This window comes from Scaptodrosophila lebanonensis, unplaced genomic scaffold (assembly GCF_003285725.1).
Source record: "Scaptodrosophila lebanonensis strain 11010-0011.00,11010-0021.00 unplaced genomic scaffold, SlebRS2 tig00001410-arrow-pilon, whole genome shotgun sequence".
Taxonomy (NCBI): domain Eukaryota; kingdom Metazoa; phylum Arthropoda; class Insecta; order Diptera; family Drosophilidae; genus Scaptodrosophila; species Scaptodrosophila lebanonensis.
In genome coordinates this window covers 3,091,305-3,110,088 of record NW_022060738.1, presented here as the reverse complement: position 1 = coordinate 3,110,088, position 18,784 = coordinate 3,091,305, and the positions used below count along the sequence as shown (strand labels likewise).

At 38.6% G+C, this 18,784-nt stretch overlaps 1 protein-coding gene across 1 annotated transcript in view; it reads right to left on the bottom strand.

Annotated features, from left to right (window-relative positions):
• LOC115630668 (zinc finger protein chinmo-like) overlaps positions 1 to 18,527 on the bottom strand; it is a 62,634-nt gene extending 44,107 nt beyond the window's left edge. Inside the window, exon 1 of the mRNA XM_030527311.1 lies at positions 18,459 to 18,527. The gene's annotated coding sequence lies outside the window, so the exon portion shown is untranslated. The remainder of the gene's footprint in view (positions 1 to 18,458) is intronic.
• Positions 18,528 to 18,784: the final 257 nt, after the last annotated feature.

The window sequence follows — 18,784 nt, the reverse complement described above, 5'->3', positions numbered from 1 at the left end:
CCATTTTATTTATCTTTGATAAAAGGTTTTAGTTTTTCGTGTGTTCGGGCCATCAATAGTGGCTTAGTCTAAAAGGTTTTTTGTTTAGAGGATTTATACATACATGAGCGCCCATGGCTGCACAGAACGGACTAAAAGAGCCATTCATTGCCAGAACACTCGTATCTGCATTTCAATGTGTGTGTGACTGCTTCGCATGAGTAATGTAACTTAAGCTATTCACCACACATTTTAATAGAATCAATGAGCACAGCTTTAGTTAAAGAATGAATTCCATGGCTTCTGTTATCTAACTACCATACAGTCTGAAATTCCTTGCTCTCCTGAAGACTAAAACCGTATTGTATTCGAAATCACAAGTTGAAATCCCAAAGCAAACTAATATCAATATCTGCTGTATTTCTGTACCATACATACTCCTATTTATCTATCTATCCTTCCTATGGGCATTTAATTACTTTTTTGAAAGTTTATCAATTATTTGTAAACCCTTTTTCTCAATTATTTCCTTTTTTTAGTCTACAAATTGCGGAATCAATCCACTCTTAAGCATTGCAAATACCCAAAAATTATATTTAAATTTATTTGGCAAACAAAATCGTTATCTTGTTACTTGACTTAAAAAATATTAGTGTTCTTATTTTTCGGAATTCAAACCAACATTTGTTATTGAAATTATTCTAACATATCTGAGCACCGTTTTAATTTCTTTTCAATTCCTCAATCTTTGCAACCTTTCCTGTTCTTAGATGTTAGATAAATACATTTGTCCGTTGCAATTTCTAAAATTTCTTCACTTATTCCATTTTTAAAGAATGTTCGTCAAATTTCAAAACTGTTTCGTTGCAATTCTATTGGTTTAAAGAATAATATAAACTGTGTTGAAATTTCTTATACTATTCATAAATACTTAAATCAAATTTTTTAAACTGTGTTATTCCAAAGAGTTTTATCGTCTATCGGAAGCTGTAAATTTAAACGAGTTTAAATAGTGTTCAGAATCTAAATTCAATCAACTCTAAGCATTATAAATAATCAAATATTGTGCATCAAGCATAAAATTATGTAATGATCATTTTATCTCTCGTACTTGATTACTTACAATATTTTTCACTATTTGAAAATTGTTCCGAAGCGAATCTATTGATCGAAGAATAAGATGAACAGTCTTTCAATTTCTTATTCTACTAATAACAACTTTAAGCAAATCTTTTAAGCAGTATTATTTTAAGCAGTTTTTTGGATAAAAACTTTTTTTTGAATTGGAATTGTTATCGGAAGCTATCAATTTAAACGAGTTTAAATAGTGTTCAGAATTTGTGGATAAAAACAGCAATTGTACAAAAACAAATATTCAAAAACTGCCGTTTCCATCTCACAAAATGCTGAGATCTGCATATCCGCACGAAGAAGGGAGCTGCTGGTTGGATCGATGCAACGAACATGAGTCCCACGCGCATATATTGATGATTTATTTATGTTGCATGCGATTGCAAATAAAATGCTAGCAACCACACAAAAAGAAGAGGGGGTTTTCAATTTGTGCAATGCACTTTATCATCAAATTTATTTATGAACAAGTTTTCAGAGCTGGCTGGCACTGCAAAAACAAACACACAGGACCCAAATTTTAATGGAATATTGCCGAAAATTCTGCAGAAAACTGCAGAAACACACACATGCATATGCATATACAAACAGACAAACAGACAGACAGGCGGACGGTGTGAGGGAGAGAGAGAGAGACAAAAAGTTGGATGCGGCAAAATTAGCAAAACAAACAAATAAAATCAAGCCCTACACGAAACCCAAACCCCTGCCCAGAACCAGCACTGCAGGCGGCTTCGTAGCTGATAACAAAAAATTCAAGTGAATGCTGAAAAATGTTATTTTTATTATTTTATGCTGTTGCTGCAGTTTGCTGCTTGCACTGGGGCTGGGAGTGGGGCTGGGAGTGGGGCTGGGAGTGGGACTGGGACGGGGACTGGGACGGGGACTGGGCCTCTGACACGCCCATAAAAGGATATGAAGTTTTTAGCTTTTGCAGAAACGAAAATAGAAAATCTGAATTATATACGAGTATTAGCCTGGTCGCCATGTGCTGTAACAAACCGGAAATGGACTTCGTAAAAACAGAAAAGAATTAAAAAGTGAAATGGCCGAAATATGCACGGGAAATAGAGGCGAAATGCAAAAAGCCAGAATACGAGCACCAACTACAAATGCAAGACATCAAAATTGTAGCTCCGCTTTTTTCAAAATTCTCCTCCTGGCAGTCGGCCACTCTCAGGCTCTGCAAAATATGTAGAAAAGTTGGCCTGCTATTGTTGTTGTTGCTGTTGCTGTTGCCTTTGCTGGTGCATGGAGGCATGACATGCAATAAAATGCCGGCACATTGGCCGCCCCGGCTGCCTGAGGGACGCAGGGGCTGTGAGTGGCCTTTGGGCTGCCAGCCATGCGGGCGCAACAACATGGCCAGCACTGCAGGCGACCACTCGACTCGTGTCTAAATTAAACTTCATCATCAACGAGCCAAGCCCCACACACAGCCTGTGGGGAGGTGCACTGTGGAGTAGAATGTTCACAAATTGGAAACAAAACCTCGGGTCGTGATAGTTCCCACTTAAATATGTGAGAGGTTTGTAGTTTTGAATTCTAGATTAACATTAGTATTATCTGCAGTTGAAGTAGGGAGAAATTCTAGCTGGGGGCCTTGCTGGATGACTCCTTCTAGGTGTTGACTGAAGAGTAGAACATTGCAAGAAAGCTGTATCTGGGACTAATGGAAAGGAAGCTAGTTCAAAGTATTTTTTTTTTTTACTTTGCAACCAGCTATAATAATGGAGTTGCTATGCAGCTTTAAAGAATTATCGTCTCAAATGGATCTGGAGGAGAAAAAAATTGCTAAGCACACCTTACACTTCATCAAGGACTAGTCTACGACCGATGTATGTAGTAGTGCTTGTAGCAAGCAAGGTAGAATATAAGCTACATCTTAATTAAAAGCAAAATGTATATATAGTATTATAATGGAACACATAACATAGAATAAGCTAGACATAAGCACAAGTGTGAAATAAAGATCAGACGAATTGTGAAACCCAAAAGGAGCGTATCTGTCTCGCTGGCTACACGAAGAAGTGCCAAGAAGTCAAAGGAAATTCCAGGATTTCTGCTGTTCGGCATTAGGTAGAGCTCGTCAAAGCGTGTAGGCCCTTCTTTACACCATATCGTTCATACAGTAAGAAATATATTTGTAAAGGCTGGACAACTTTTCCCATCAACGAAACATTTAGCAATTGGGGCCTAAGGCATTCCAGTAGAGGAAGCTGTCTTTGGAAACGAATTCATTGAAGCTATAGCTAGAAGCTCAGTTACAAAATCGTAGTTTCATTTCTTAGAGTGTGTATCCCATTGTGAGACCGAAGAGCTGAGAGGAACTGAGAGCGGGCTTAAAGAGTTTTGCAAAAAGTGCATAGGTTTTTTCCTCCATTTCCTTTTACTGTTGTTGCTGCTGCTGCTGCTCCTGCTGCAGAAATTGGCATTTTTGTGTAGCACCAACAACAACGGCAGCACAAAAAAGGACGCCAAAGAAATCTGAAATTATTGTAGATTGCAGGCGACCCGGCCAGACCAGGCAGAGCAGGCGAGAGCCTTCCACAGCCCTCCACAAAGCCGACGCCTGCTGGCCAACGCCATATCGACGGCATTTGCATGGCCAGCCACTATGCAGTGATGGTGCGATGGACTGGACTGGACTGGCCTGGACTAACCAGCAGTTGGAGCTAGAGGGGAAGAGGGAGTGGAGCAAGCGGCATGAAAAAGAAGCAAGTGAAGTGCATAAATGGATTTTATAACGTCGACTGCTAAAGTAAATTTATGCTTTTTAATGCAATTGCAGGACGAGCAGACCGTAAGTGGGTGGCGTCGGGGAGATCCCTGCTGCCCTCGGCTTGGCCTCGGCTCGGCCACGGTTCGTTGCTCGTGCTAAAAGCACTGCATAAAGGGTTGCCAAGCACTCGTACCGTTGCTGCCACTCGTACTGTTGCTGCTGTTGTTGCTGTTGTTGCTGTTGCCGCTCCAGCTGCAGTAGCCATTGCCGCAAGCCAGACAAAGTGACATTTGTCGTTAATTGCAAAATTTATAGCGACAAATCATGGAAAAAGGCAACGTTAGGCAGCAGGCGACCAACCTCCTTGGCCAGTTGAAGGCTCAAAGGCAAACATATTTAAAAGCAACTTACTCCTCACGTTTAACGGCCTAATTAGTTGGCAAAAGCAAAGCAACGCTTACCTGCAAAGAAAGCAAAGAAAAACATGGTTAGTTAGTTTTTTGTCCAAACGATTGTAAGATAAAAAATTAAAAATGTTTTAAGTTTCACTTCAAGTTCATAATCTTCGGGTAAAACCTTTATATCCCTGCTATAACTTGATCTTACAATTAAATTAAATGATAATCCGATGAATACTTATGTAGGAATAAGGTATTATTTAAGATTATGTAGCCCTGGTACGTTAATGTTCGTCCAGCCCTAACTTAAAGACGAATTATCGATAATATAAAAGAGATCGAAAAGAGAAGTTGAGTTGTGAAGACAGAAGGAATTTGTCGCATGGATTTTGTTAAATTTAAACGCTGAAATAAACGATTAAGTATATATTATTTGTACCTTTAACCAAGTGTTTATTTCCCATTAAGGAAATCGAATGTAAAATAATAGAGAGAACAACCCCATAACGCATTCAACCTACACTTACATATTTTAGAATCAAAATTTAGAATAATGTTTAATTTTAAGTTCATAATTTTCTGGCTATAATTTCATCTTACAATTAAATTAAATGCGACAGAGCCGTTTAGAAGTGATTATTCGATGAATACTTAAATATTGTAGAATCAAAATTGAAATCTGAAAAACGATTTGGGCAAACCTATATACTACATATTCCAAACAGAAATCCCAAACTAGTGTAACTTATCAATGAATCTTAACTGAAAAGAACGCTCCATCCGCTAAGAGAAAGGGCAACCAACTTTTGGCTTAGAGGATCAACTTTGTGTTGCAATTGGCTTCTCCTAGATGATGGATTAAGTTATTATATATTTGTGTAGGAACTGTTTATGTAATCAACATCACAAGTCTGCCTTGTTTGACGCTCACATAAAGAAACCTAATCTCCTACGTGGACTACTATCAACTAGGAAAGGAAAACAATTCAAATGAGTTGCAAGAAATTTCTCCAAAACATAAAGATTTCCTCAATTTGCACAATTCTTTTGAGCAAATTAATTAAGAATTTAGAACGAACTTGAAGCGTATTTCTCTCAAGGGTCTTGAGTGGAATGGGAAGAGATAAAGAAGGAACCAGTCCAAGGTGGACAAAATGTTGAAAGGAAATTCGTCTCATTTGTTGCTTGTGTTATAAAACTCAGATCAAACTCCAGAAAACAGTTGCAATCCAAATGGAACACAGGAGGAACACAAAAAAAGTAAGCAAAGCTAAGTACGAGTACCCCTCTAATAGTTCCGGAGCAGCCGACGTTACTTAGAAATGCATTTCAAGCAATGGACGTGCAATTAAATCGTGGCTGCCACTAAATATTTGATTATTTTGAGGGAAGTGATTGGAAAGCCCCCAAAAATGTGCATGGTGGGGGCCACTTGCAAAGGTTGGGGCTTGGTCGAAACGCAACCAGCCAAAACCGAGTCAAGAGTGCAGCACGATAGGCGGTCGCAGTCGCAGTATCTGTATCTACTTCGCTGTTTGTATCTGTATCTGTGTCTGCGTCGGTTTCTGTCTCTGTTTCTGTTTCGGGTATTCAGTCATTGCAACGATGTCTGGCGCACTTTGCGCTCTGCTGACTCAGAGCCACCAATATCAGGGCCAACATACATATGTATGTATGTATGTATGTATATTAGTTTGTCGTCTTCTTCGTCTTCGTCGCTTTGCACGCTCCGTTGCCTAATTTGGTTGTAAGTCACACTTTCGAGTACATGGAGCAATGCATTTTCTGTTTGTTGGTTTGTTGGGTTTGCTGGGTTGGTTGGGTCGGTTGGGTTGGTTGGGTTGGTTTGCCTCTCCAAACCCATCTCTTACGAAACTCGTTTGCGGCTAACTAGCATGCACTTGCAATGTGCCGTGTTTTGTTTCGTTTCGTTCGGTTTTGGGGCTGCTTGCCACTCGTAATTTATGCATTTTCTCAGGCATATTTGCGTCATGCGTGGGTGGTTCTCCACATTTCTTTCTTAAGTTGGGTTCGTGCAAGGTGTTTCATTTACATAGCGATGGCCACCGATAAGGCGCTTCGATCGCTTGAAATGCTGGCCCTCCTGCAGTGTTAGCTTCCGAATGGCTCTGGTCTAATTAAATGCAGTTCTGATTTCGCTACGTGCGGTGTGAATAGGGCCCATAAAAACGCGTGCAGATCGAGCACCTGTTCACCTGTTCACCTGTTCACCTGTTTACCTGTGCTCCCACCAGGTGCTCAAGTGCACTCACCTGCATGGTATGGGCCCGGCTCAAATCACTTTTATGACTGTGATTTTTACACAAGAAGCGGTTGCGTAGAAGCGCCCGCTAAGCTCAAAAAACAAAGAGTACGGGATGAACTTCTTGGTAACCATGAAATTGAATTGCTACTTTGAAGTGCACTCAACGTCAACGCTGATGAGCGTGCAAGGGTTAGCTGCACACATGGCTGACTGACTGACTGACTGACTGGCTGGCTGGCTGGCTGGCTGGCTGGTTGGAGTGATTGACTAGCTGACTGGATGACTGAGAGAGTGGCTGACGTATGCCGGCCACCTTGTTACCCACACTAATTAGAAATTGTGCAGCCAGGCAACGGGGCTTTGACGTCGTTGCAAGTTCATTAGAGCCGCATGGGGAGGAGCGAGAAAAAAACCGACATCACTGTACAAGTAGTTGTAATTGTTTTAGTGGCATTGCAAAAATTTAATTAGAATGCATAACTGAATTGTGTGGTCAGAAGCAGGAACGCATGTCAACCACTTATATAGCATTACTACTTGTATATGAAAGTGGTGGTGCTCCTCAACTTATTCCACAAACGTTATATCTTTAAAGCAACTGGTGGAGATGTATCTATCAGACTAAAGTAGGCCAAACTACAAGTATAAGCCATAACTGCTAGCATTTAATGAATTAATACAACTACTTCTATGGTAATATTTTAAAGTCCTGTCTTTATGAGATTGTTAAAAGCTTCGGCCAGATGGTTATTAAGAGTATTTTGTATATAGTACATAAGTACACTGTACTTATATGCTAAGAAATTCCATTACCATAGAAGCTTCAGCTGAAATCGTATGGGAGCAAAGTTAAACTTGATTTGGCAAAATTTAGACTCCTTCAAAGCAGTCCCACTTCTGAAGCGGACTTGACGGTCTAAGCCATAGCTCTTAGCTTTCCTTTTCACGGCCGATAGAAAACTAATTTAGGAAACCAAAAGGAGACTTTTTCACATTCATGTTCACACAGAACGCATGACAATTGGAACTAATACAGGCATTTCAATTATTCTTTATTTTCGTGACTCAAATATCTAATTAATTTAATAAACGATGAGTGCTTAAGAAAAGTTAGGGAGGTAAACCTTTTAATAAATCTTTTAGTATTTTTTGCAAATCAAAATTTTCAAAATAACACATAAGAGAATATATTATATTTTCAAATCATGTATAGTCTTAAGTAGCCCTTATGATATTATTATTTTTAGTGTTATTAACGTTTTAGCAAATGGTCTTCTTTCCCAGCACAGGATGTGAGATGAAGAGCCTTCTGATCGTGGTTTGGTTCTTCTTCAGCCTTAATAGATGGGAACAATCGCGTTATAAAGCCAGCCAACCAGCCAACCAGCCAGTCGGCTCTGGCTCTGCAATTAAGACATCACTCAACCAACACTGCTGGCAACAATAATAATAATAATAATAACAACAACAACCACAACAACAACATAGGGGCAAAGACAAAGGCAATATGCTAACGGTAACTTGCTGCACACTGGTATGAAAATGAGGGGAGTGCGTGTTTTAACCCTTTCGTGTGTGTGTGTGTGTGTGTGTCTGTGTGCTGTGCGGAAGCTGCCGTTGCTGTTGTTGTGGCTGTTGTTTTTGTTTTTATGCTTTTTAATTTCCTTAACAATTTCTTTGTGCTTTTTGTTCCACTTCTCTTCGCCTAACTGCGACAAGTGCACTCCAAAGCGTCTTTGCTTGACTTGGCTTGGCTTGGAGTGGCACTGGCAACGTCGGAAGAGAGAGGGCGAGAGAAGGAGGGAGGGAGGATTGTGAAAGGGGCATACACGAAATTCAAATGTGGAAATAAAAGCCCAAACAAAACCAAAGAAAAAAAAACAACATGAATAGGAATCAAATCTGATGTGACAATGCGCTCTCAAGTGGCGGCCAAAGCGACAAGGCGATGTTGTTTTTGATTTCGGTTTTCTTGTTGTTGTTGTTGCTGCTGTGAATTTTGTTGGTGTAGCGCCAGTACAAGATTGGGGCAATTTACAAGCAACAAGAGCAATAACAAAAACAACAACAACAACAATGAACATGAAAATTGTTCTCGAGCCGAGTGTGTGTGTGCCTGTGTTTAATATGCGTATATTATACTTGACTTAATTAGCTATTATTAAAAACAAATTGGAAAAAAGGGTACCACAATTAAATACCAATTTGCGTTGCGTTTGGAAAAGAATATACGCCGTAGGTTTTATTGAAATGTTTTCAAATGGGAATGCACCGGAATCGTGCAACATCTCAAATGCAGACTTACAAATCGGATGTAAAATTTAGGTTAAAGAAACGTATTCTCTTACTAACTCTAGTGTTGAATTGTTTGTTCTGAGGACTGTCTGCAATTGATCGTGTTCGGTTATTTTCAATTTGTATCTCATTAATTTGTATTGTTAATTGCCTTTATGTGCAGTAGAGAGTGGAAAAACCACCACAAGGAGGTGGAGAGGCGTTTAATTTTGGTAAAAATTGTGGAACTTTCTTAAAAATGATCAATTATATTTGAAATAAAGCGGAAGCTTGGTTTTATAATGTAAAAGAAACAAATCTAAGCAAGCAGAAAACTATAGCTGCTAATTGTTTTTATATCGAAGGAACAAATCTACAACCAGATTCGGAAAATAAAAACATACTTTTCCTTCTATTCTTTAATTAATATACCTATTACTACTATAAATACATGAAGTTGTTTGAAGGTTAGGTTCAATCATATGTATAATGCATATTCCGTTATGCTTACACGTATTTGCAATCATATTTTTCACGCCCCTTTTCATGCCGATCTCCTTGCTGCTCTATCGCGTCAAACCCATTTATTACCTTCACGAGCGGCTACAACTGACTGATCGATATGCTGGTGTGTATAGCTACTGTTAGATTTGCAAAAAGCTTTTCAAATTGTGCATGAAAAGCTCGCACGAGTGTTACAAAGTGCGTGAGCATAAAACTTAAAGAGAGGGGGAAAAACGAGAGAGTCATGTTGGGTGATATTCGTTGCTGCTGCTGCTGCTGATTATACTCTGTACATGAAATGTACAAGAGTATATTAGGTTTGCGGGAGCTGAAAAATGTAACAGGCAGAAGGAGGCGTGGCAGACCCCACAAAGTATATATATTCTTGATCAGCATGACGAGACGAGTCGATCTAGCCCTGTCTGTCTGTCTGTCCGTCTGTCCGTCTGTCCGTCTGTCCGTCTGTCCGTCCGTATGAACACCTGGATCTCAGAGACTATAAGAGATAGAGACACCAAATTTTGCACGAAGATGCGTTATGTGTGTATTCTATACGAGTTTGTTTTATTTTTTTGATTTTCCCCCCCACTTCCCCCCTATGGGGGTTTTCCCGATTTTCCATTCGTATAATCGCCTATATCTCGGAGACTATAAGACCTAAGAACACCAAATTTTAGTCCCAGATGCCTTATGTGAATACGCAGAAAATGTATATTTTGGAATTCCCCTCCCTCCCCCCTCTACCCCGCAAATCGTAACTCCCGTAATTCTTGGAATTTCGAACTAAAATTTTGGAAATACCTCCAGTTAGTTATTATGTGTCCGTATGCCAAATTTCATTATGATAGACCGATTTAACAAGAAGTTATAGCCATAAATATATTTGCTGATGCAGCGCTGCTGCAGCGCTGCTCAAGCGCTGCCCGCGGCTGTTGTTGATGTTGCTGTTTGGTTGACTGCGAAAATGCTTACACAGACACGAATAGATGCGCATAGGCATACATACACTCACACAGGCGCAATTTCTATGTAAATGTGCAATTATAAACCCTTTACGTGAGTTCGAATACCGAGAGAGGTAAAATCGATCAAATTTTTTTTTTATTTTCTTAATTTTTTTATTTTCTATAATTGTTGTAAACATATGTACAGAGTATTTCAAAGTCGGGACACCCGACTTTAGCTTTTTTACTTGTTTTGTACTCTCAATGTGCATTGCGCATGTGTTGGTGTCTCAGAAAAGTCAGTTTGCATCGTTCGTACTTCCTAGGAATTTTTGACACTTGTGACGCCGACGTCGCCGCTTGTTTCGCTGCTGACTGGCTGACTGAATCCATTTTTAGATGCCTGTTGTAGGCCTCAGTTGTATTTGCAGTTGAGCTTTTTTGCTTTTTTTTATATTTATTGCGCGTGAATGTCATTTGAGAGTGTATTTGTGTGTGTGTGTGCGTCTACGCACATTTTTAATTATGTTGTGCGAGCCTCAAGGTTTTTTCTATCGTCGCTGCTGCCGTTGCCGCCACTATTGAATGTAGTTTTATTTTTGTTGCTGTGCAGGCCTCTTGCGCTCTATTGCCGCTGCTACAGTTGCTGCCGACCTCCTCCCCCCGTTGCCCTATTTTTCGTACTGAACCACACGCACTTTGAGCCAATTTAATTGTAGACCAGGCAGGCAAGCAGGCAGGCTGGCTGGTCGGCTGGTCGGCTTGCTGGCGGAGACGGAAGCGAAGTCACTGCCGCCATAATAATTTAGATGCGCATGCTTTGTTGCTTTGTATATTCGACTGGGCTGTCGAAGCTTTTTGTAGACGACGTACACTTCTCTGACACAATCTACAAAAAATGCGTGAATTTCGCGCTGCGCTATTTGCAGTTGTGAGCGTTGGCCTACGCCACGGACTAAGGCGGCTGATTGTACATATGTACATGTACATACATAGCTGACAAGTGTATATACATTCATATGTATATACGTAAATGCCTATGTGGCCTCTGCTTTTGTAATTCTGTTGTTAATTTTAATTTATTTGTTGCGCCCTTCCATGCGTAGTGTGCGTCAAGTTTGAATTTTTTTTTTTTGAAAATTATCAGCCAAGTTCTATGCTGTGATGTAATAGCGTTAAATTGATAAATGTGGTATGGCGTGTGCTGGAAATAGTTTTATTGAATTGCTTTTGTTCAATGTTTATGCCTAGATTGTGTGTTGACATTGAAAAAGACTGTAAGACATGGGGATTATTAAAGTAACTGCGCCCTAAAGTGCGCCGACTGGGGCCAGCAACTTTTTATTCTTTCTTAAAATAATCTGTGAAATAAGTATTAGATTTCAAATTTCAATTTCAAAGAAGATTATCAATAATTGATTTGTATAACTTGCTGTCTAGTCATTAAGTGAATAGTTCTATATAATTATTGCGAGGTGGCATATGACGCAAGTCGAAACATTAACTTTATTTCCCCTTTTCGGTGTGCATGCATTCGTTTTTGTCAAACTAACACATCGCTGCCTAGAGATTAGGGACATGCGAAAACATTTTGAATAAAATTTGTTAATGGGCTATAAAACAGTACACGCACTGCTCTTCAGTCGCTTTTGGTTTTGTAATGTTATGGCGTTGCAATTTCCATCGCAAAAGGCCAGCCCACAAGCAAAACGTGCATGGTGAGGTAATCAGTTTTTTATGAACTGCTAATTATGCTTATCAAACTCTAGACGAATTCATAAAAAAAGCAGCCAGCAAATATTTAATATTGTCTGTTCCAACATACATACATTTGTTCATCTGTATGTACGAGTATTTATACAAAAAAGAAACCTGTCAGTGCCACTCAAAGCGCCATTTTATTCATTCCATAGGCCTAACAACTCAGTTGCTCTATCTAAATGCTGTCATCTATGTGTGAGTGTGTAGCGACACGTTTTCCAATACATGCATGTTCTCTAAGTGCTTGTGTATGTGAGTTTATTAATATGTGCAATGCTTTTGCAAACTTGCTTTGCGCTGCTCTGATCTGCTCTCTCCCACTCTCTCTCTCTCTCTCTTTCTCTCCCAACTAATTGCTAGTTGTTGTTGCGCGCTGCCTTGGCTGCTCTTAATGCGTGTGGGCCGATTGGCAGACTCTGACTGCAAAAAGCATTTCACACACACACACACACACATACTAATACACACACGATAACTTTTGCATGCGTGCATGTGACGCAGGCCAAAAGCGTAACGAACTAAAATGCTGCGCCTACGCAGAATGGCTCCAAGTCAATGGGGAAGGTGGGAGGGAGAGGTCGACAGTGGGTGGAGGCGTTGACGATGTATGTACATGCATAGAAAAAGCTTCAACTATGTATAGTATGTGAAGTGCGCATGTGGGTGTGTAAATACACATGAGCATGTATGTATGTACATACTATACATATGTATGTATGCATGCATGTGTGTCGATAGTCGCCGCAATAGTTTGCACAAATAGAAAACGCATTTCATGGCGCTCGAGTGAGTTTCGTTTCTTAGTTATTGTTTTTTCTGCTTTGTTTTTGGTCATCTGCACTAAGCATTTGCCTACCGAAAAGTTGTATTTAGCAAAGACTGCTCCGCACTGTGTGTATGTACATACATACAAGTATGTACATATATATATATATATATATATATATATATATATATATATATATATATATATATATATATATATATATATATGTATATTATACATAAGTAAATATGTATATCTGTGTATGTATATGACGAGCATACGGCAAAAGTAAAGGTGGTCTGAACCATTGTATCTGAATGCATGTAACTGTATTTTATATATTATTATTTGAATGAATAAAATAAACTATTATTTTTCTAAGAATCAAACATGAGTTTATGTTACATCAATATACATACTCCCAAGTACATATTTATGTATATAAAGCTAAACAAATTTGTGTTATTCTAAGAACTGATAATTCCCTTATCAGCTATCTGGTATAGTGAACATAATCGAAACTAAAATTCCAAGACTTCCACATATGTACATACGAGTATGTTAATGAGGAAAAAAGATTGATCAGGCATATGCGAGAAGTAATCTGTGAACAGATCTGCATAAGCATTGGTGTTATAAATATTTTATATACAAATTAAAATCAAATTCTTCACCTATATATGCTTGAGCCTTTAAAAGCAGATTCAAGTCTTTTTTTTAAGGAGAGCTTTCTGGCTCTACTGTGAATATTATTTTAAAAGGACTGCATTCTGTGATTAATAGTTTGTAAAATAAAAGCTAAATAATGGTTTTATCTAGTTTTATGTTTTTCTAGCCAAGCGGTCATCCCGGTCCCCTCGACAGACGCTTCAATCGATCAGAATAGTGTTGTTTTTCTAACGCTATTGATGCGATGGAAAAGTATTATATTTAAGGTGCTTGTCCACATAAATGACTGAAATGTTTTAAATAAGGTTATCATTTTATTTAAAGGCAGTATCCTTGTTGCTGATTGAGTCGTAATTATGGCCAAATGGCTCAATTTAGCTTTCACATTGCCCCAAATGTTGGGCCATTTACATACAGCTGCATGGCACTACAAAAAATATAAAACGAAATGAGACAGAAGTCCAAGCCAGTGTACTTAATAACAATGGGTCGGGAGCCCATTACTCGAACCGTTGTTATTATTGTCGTATTACTCGGAGAAGCGCTGACTTAGCTCTGCACATTAAAATTCAAACAACTGCAGTGGCAAGTAATAAAACGCCACAAAAAACTGTTCCACAGAATGCATTCAAGAGAGGCACACTAAACAAAAGCATGTAGTGCGAGACGCGAAAACTACGAAGAGTGTGTAAAGGGCTGGGGAGGGAGGGGGACACGCACTTTGTACAAGTGCCGACGCATGGAAAACATTTCGTAAGCTTGTCTCTGGCTTTTGGCTTTGACAATTGCAACAGCAGCAACAACAACAAAAATGACAACAAAACAACAACTAAAAACAACTAAATTCAAAATACAAAAGTCGCGCTGTCTGCTCCCCACAAAAAAGCAAGCTTAGACCTTTGTCTATTCTGGGAAAAACTGGCTGCGACACATTATGAAAATGCACGTGCATGCATTTGTATGTGTGTGTGTGTTTGTGTCTGTGAGTGTGTGAGAAACCACGTGAACTTCCGACAATTGCCCGTAAAGTGAAAATGCAGCAAAGCGCACGCAGCCACGAACAAGCACACAAGGGAGGGTATATGGCCAGAGAAGGCTACTTCTACTACAAAAATTGTTTCAGGGAACATTGGTTGGGCACAACAATCTTTGATCATCTTCAAGCAAGCTCTAGAGTGCAGACGATATTCCAGAGTAGATATAGTTGATATAACTCACAATAAATAGGCTTATTGGGTGGAATTGTGAGCCACAACTCTGGCCTGGGCAGAAATCGGCTTCACACTCTTCGAAACTTCTGAAAAGTCTAGGGTTTCATTTCTATATATCTTGATTTATATTGCTACAGCTATTGATTTAATTGGATTCATTATTTGACCTCAGCATATGCAATAGTTATGGCTAGGATCAGCACCAATGCACCCTCTTAGCTAGTCTTAACATTAAAAGTATTTCTTATATCAGTTCAGAATGACACATTTCAATAATTAATGGGGCCAAATAATAATAATTAATTCTATATACATACATAGATCCTTCAGAAAAATAATAAGTAAGTTAAGCGTTTTCGGAGTTCACTGAAGAAATCTGCTTCGCAGAGCAGCAATTTCGAAAGAGTCTTCGTCTGAACGAGTATTTGAAGCTAGGATTGGTAGCATCCTTGTGGACTGCAGAAATATCTTTAGAGAAGGACGACTCGGCCAGGGAAATTCTTTCAAGGATTAAATAGTCAAGGCTATTTCTATGCCTATGTTTAAGGTAGGGGACTCTATAAAATGGATTGTGATTTGTGTGATTCTTGAGTTTACGGTTGTTTTTAATAATTTGGTTCGTAGTCTCTCGTAGGGAGGTAGTCTATGCATGGAGTTCTTTGTGTATCCGAGAAAGGTTGGAAGGTTGCGTTCGACTCCCGTTTATCTATTTAGATGATGGCAAGGCTTCCGATATGAATTAAGAACCCCAGATAGACGGCTTATCTTAATATACTAGATGTATTATTTGAACTGCCACGCCTGCAGCCTGTAGTAGAGAAACGTACCAATTGTATGCTCTAGTCGCCGTTATAGTTGTGTGCATTTAATTAAATGCGGAAGACCCAGAAAAATAACACAACACCAGCAACACGAACAACAAGACGAAAGACAGACAAGTACGGAGACAGTCAGGCAGTCAGTCGCATTATATTTAAAACGCACGCATAGTGGTTCAAAAAGAAAAAAAAAGTACAGAGGCATAATTTGGAACTTGAGCTCGACGGCGGCTTTAACGGCAACGGCAACGGCAACGTCAGCGTCAGCAGCGACGTCGGCAGCGGAAGTGGCAGCGACTGGGCTGCTAAGTAGGTCAGCGTGGCAGCAACATCGGCTGAGTAGCTGCAGCAGAGGCGGCAAGGGGGTTGTGTGTCGCATTAGCGAGACGCACTAAAAGCGCTGCGAAGCGAGCGACGTAGTTGGACAACAACTACAACAACAACAACAACAACAATGGCTACAACAAAAGCAACAGAAAGGCAAGAGTAGAAAAAATATTTTTTTATTTAATTTATGCACGAAATGTTTGCAGTTCACAGCCAAAGGGGTGTGTATGTGTGTGTGTGTGTGTGTGCGTCGGTCGCTTGCAAAGTGCGTAAATATTGTTTAAGACAACTTTTGCTTTTTTTTTTGTTTTTCATTTTTTTGTTTCCCTCTCCCGCTTCACGCATAATTGTTATTAATATGCACTGCTGAGGCTGCTGAGGACACAACGAAATACGCACACTTCATAATTCATGCGCCAAGTGCGTAGACAACATTTTGAGAGGCTGTTTGTTAAATGGTTGGCATAAATTATTATTACATGCATATGAATAGACTATATACTATATACTATATACAAGTATACTATAGTATATTTATGTTTGTTTGTGTGACCGCATTATGCGCAAGTCTCGCACACTCGGCCTCTGATTGTTTGCGAATGTTTGCGACGACGATGGCTTGAAACAGACCTCAACTTTCGAAAACGCTGTTGCTAGGCTCGTAACTACAGCATTGGACAAACCATAGGTATTTCTATATGTATAAATATGTATTTTGTATATATGCGCCAAAGTTGGCAACATTAGTGTTGCAATTTAAGAAACGAAATTTGTGTGTGGCTGTTTAAATGGCAATCAATGGAGCAGCTTTCAATGCGTTCTCTACACCCTACATAATATATTTCGAGCGCCTAAAAATGTTGAACATTTGAAAGATCGTTCAATTAAAATATTGTAAAAGATTAGTTGAAATATTTATTAAGTTATAAACTTAAACTCATTTCATGGCTGCAGCCCTTACTTCCATTAAAAGAACCCAAAAATTAATTGTTGAATTGAATAAAATATTAAAGTCAAATACTCAAATAATTTCAAAATGAAGAAAATATAATAAGAATCATAAATAAAATATATTATTTAAGAAATCCGAAAATTTGTAAACAAGCAATGAAACTGAAATGTCGATCGAATAGAAATTGGATCTAAATCTTCACTGAATTATGTTTTTCGAAATGAACTGTATTTGAATTTTGAAAGACAGTCGAACTATATACTCGCACATATACAATGGCGGTGTTCTCTGCAAAACATTTTGAGTCTTTCCCTGAATGAAAGTTAAGGAAAACTCATTAAAACTATTACTGTTCTAACAATATGATAGATTCCGCAAATATAAATACATACATATGCATTTATTTTCTTGACTCTTGTACCAGTTAGTTAGAGATACGAAAACAACCGCTAATTAGATCATTAGATCCTACATATCCAAATAAAAACACTTATAGAAAAATTGAGCTACTGTAGAAATGAAAATTCCAGATTGATCTGAATTTGGAAATATAATAGAAAGAACTCCCAAAAATATTGGCTTACAATTTACGACCAACTACGACCAAATACGACACGAAAATTGTGAAGAGAGTTTCATTCAGAGTTTTATCCCTCAAAATAATCAGCACATTTTTCAGATATATACTTGTAGTCAATTACTTATGTTGCTAGTACATTAAATTCAGTTGACGAATTTTATAATTTTCAAAAAAATATTCAATAAAACAAACAATAACATTCGATATAGATTATCTAATCTATATAATATAGTCAGTATCAGAAATGGTTTAAATATACTTTCTACTCAGCAGCACATGGTTAGTTTCTTCCATTTACAGAACATATACATTTTTTACCAACTACATATATTCACTTATCGATATTCTCTCTACTGCATTCAAAAGTCTCAGTTAACTTGTCTAGTGAGGAATCGAAAAGCTTGTCTGGCATCTCCTGGGTAATAAATTAGTCTTCCCATTAAATTCTTCATATTTTATTTATATTTGAAAACAAAGCACAAAGTGCTTTTCCGATAAACAGTCCGATGGGACAGCGAGATTATTCGAATCGATAGTTAAAAGCATACTCGGGCGCTGCTCTGTAGAATTCCCAAATGCAGGGGATGTGGATGAGATGCAGATGCAGGGCAGTGTTCCCCAAACTATGACTTTAGGAAAATGTCTGGCTTGCCGCAAAGTTGTTTGACAAATTGAGGTTGCATGGGAGGTTCTATAAGGAACTGATTTGGCGAAGATCGCTCCATAAATAAAGAAGTTATGCGATTGGCTGTGACCTTTCCGCCGATCGGCCCTATGGCAGCTACATACATATATGTACTATATATACGGTATGCATGACTCGCAAACAACTCGCTCCGCGAATGGCTGAGACAGGACTACATGCCAGGCTAGCTGATGTGGCTCGAAAGCACTTGGTTGTTGTACGGGCGGGCGGACAGGTAGACAGACAGACAGACAGACAGACAGGCAGGCATGTCATGCTGATTATATATGCACCTATAATATGGGGTCTGCCGCCCCTTCATAATACTTGTATGTATCACTCGTACATGCAGCATTACGACTTTCTAGTATACCCTTCGATTACAGGGTATAACTTGCTGGCATTAATTCCTTTACATTATTATTCGTTGAATGGATTTTCTTCCCTTTTTCGAATTTTTGCGACACTCACCTTTTTCTCCAAATTGCAAATTTTCGCGTTAATCCAAATCCTTGGTGTAAAATGCAATAAAAAATTGTTACAATTTTGTTTGTTTGTTTTTTTTCACACTGCACTGCACTTTCCAAAGTTATTGTTTTTGTTTACAGTTCAGTTTGTAATTATAATGTGGGTATGGAAAAGTGTTTACCAAATACTTGTTTATAATAATTTTAAATATATATAGACGATATTTATTTATTTATACACATCCACATATAACTTTGCGACTGTTGTTCTTTTCTTTTCTCAGTTTTATATTCTTTGTTGCCTTTTTATTTTGTTATTATTTTTTACTT